Here is a 2,500-nt window from a genome sequence, read left to right on the forward strand (position 1 = left end):
AGACTATTCGATGTATTTGTAGGCAAAAGGAAAATGAACTCTAACCAGAGAGAATGATCCAATGTAGTACTGTTTGGCCAGTCAAAGGACCCTACACCTCTAGCGGTTGTATCTCAATGGGTGGTTGGTGCCCTGGCCAACCTACAATGTTGATTTAATCATGTTTTATCACCAATACGCACCATGATGTTGATTTCTTCTCTATGCAATGAACATCAGGAGGAAAAACGTTGGGAAAAAAACGTTTCCTTGAAGTTGATATGAGAGATAAGTTAACTCGTGGATAAAAAAAGAAACGGGAAAGGTTTGTGACCATAGAATCTCTGCAGGATCCCATTACTTAATAAACTAACGCTAATTTCTCTTTCATTATGATAAACTCTTTTCCTTGCTTCATTCCAAAGAGGTCAAAACATTACACAAAATCATTTTATGAACCTTTTTCATAAAGTATTTGGAATATGGTTATAATCTCTATTTTTTTAAGAATGATTTTTGTATTTTTTGCATATAAATTTTTATACACATTTCAGGAACCTGTTACAGAATAGCAATCAAATAATTGTAATTTCTTCGACCAAAACTTCCAATGTAGGTTACTTTACATAATAATTGTTTTAATTATTGTATATTTTCTTTTGACATTGTCAGGATTAGATTTTGCGATTTTTTTTCTTTATATATATATATATATATATATATATATATATATATATATATATATATATATATATATATATATATATATATATATATATATATATATATATATGAAATTTAATATACATGTAAATACAAATGTGTAAGTACACACCTTTAGAAGTTTTATACGTAAACACTGACAAAGTATCATTTCAGAGTAATCGTTATGGCCAAGTCAATAAAATTTGCTGACGTCTGCAAGTTACATTTACTCTGGATTCCCCTATTCCTACTTTATGAAACTGCAAAGGTAGCGGACTCAACAAACATATGGATTGCAAAGGGAATCACACAAAAATGTGTATCCTACAACATAAATATTTCTGTATCTGAGAGAAATGTTCTGGCCTGTGGTGTTCGTGCAAAAGCATATAAAGCTACTCTCTTCGGTTACAACAGTAAGTAGATATTGTGTTTAATGTTGTATTGATCATATATTTGTCCATGCTATATATCAGAACCAATAATAAAGTACTGAGAATCTCTGATTGATTGTAGTAACAATGTTCAGAAAATTGTATATGGCTAAATATCTACTCAACAGACAAGATTTGTGTTATATATAAAGATGCTGCGCTGACTCAAAATCCTACAATGGAATTCCAAAGGGTAGAGTCTGTTGGTAATTTGGAGGAAATTGCTAGGGGAAAGCGAACCGGCTACACCGGCTACACTTATTTTGGGTAAGGAAACCACTTAAAACAATGACGAGAGAGAGTCAATAAGATTTTGCTCTCAATAAGAATTTGCTCTCAATATGATTTCTCTCTCTCTCTCTCTCTCTCTCTCTCTCTCTCTCTCTCTCTCTCTCTCTCTCTCTCTCTCTCTCTCTCGACAATTACGTCTTGTTATTAGAGTGAAATATGCTTTTGCTCACATATAAATTGTATGTTGATTAATTTCATATTACAGTCTGTCTAAAACTAGAAATCCTATTTTCATAACACTCCATTAACTATGCGGATTGAGTGATTCAATAGTTAAATGTGAATATTATATATACTATATAATATCTACGAGTAAAACTAATAATTGATATATACCTTCTTATATTATAAACTCTTTCTTTTACAGTAGTGATAGCATGCAACTATTATACTAACTTTTACCAGCTAATAGTTCTGTTACCCATTCCTTTTGTACTTGAATTTCTTGTATAAGAACAATCAACACTAAATCCTCAAAAACTATCTTTTCTTCAATCCTGAAGTTGATCATTCTATTCTTATGCCACATATAATGCAAGCAGTTTGGTTAAACATCTGTTTTGTTTACTTAATCTCATTCTTTCGTACTTCATTATCATAAGGAAGATATATATAAAAATAATCTTTTAATTCTTTCACCTCTTGGCCAACACAAAAAAATATGATTTTTTCCTAGTCATTTACATACACTAGACTACCTCTTTTTACTGTAATCTTCGACAATTTTACAAAACTAATTAATTTTTCCAAAGGGTCTAAATCAATTATTGTTTTTCAATTTTACTGAATCATATGTAAAAGTATATATATATATATATATATATATATATATATATATATATATATATAAATATTTATATATATACATATATATATATGTATATATATAAAGACATATGTATTATATATATATATATATATATATATATATAAATGTCAGTATATATATATATATATATACATATATATATGTATATATATATATATATATATATATATATATATATATACATATATATATATATATATATATATATATATAATGTGTGTGTGTTTGTGTATATATAAATATATATATATATATATATATA

The 2,500-nt window shown here is 27.6% G+C and overlaps 1 long non-coding RNA gene across 1 annotated transcript in view; it reads left to right on the plus strand.

The window, feature by feature from the left end:
- The window catches only part of LOC137645622 (uncharacterized), a 22,724-nt gene extending 21,339 nt beyond the window's left edge, over positions 1 to 1,385 (plus strand). The window contains exons 2-3 of the long non-coding RNA XR_011045319.1: positions 859 to 1,100; positions 1,247 to 1,385. This is a non-coding gene — a long non-coding RNA (uncharacterized lncRNA). The remainder of the gene's footprint in view (positions 1 to 858; positions 1,101 to 1,246) is intronic.
- The last annotated feature ends 1,115 nt before the right edge of the window (positions 1,386 to 2,500 follow it).

Source organism: Palaemon carinicauda, chromosome 1 (genome assembly GCF_036898095.1).
Source record: "Palaemon carinicauda isolate YSFRI2023 chromosome 1, ASM3689809v2, whole genome shotgun sequence".
Lineage (NCBI taxonomy): Eukaryota > Metazoa > Arthropoda > Malacostraca > Decapoda > Palaemonidae > Palaemon > Palaemon carinicauda.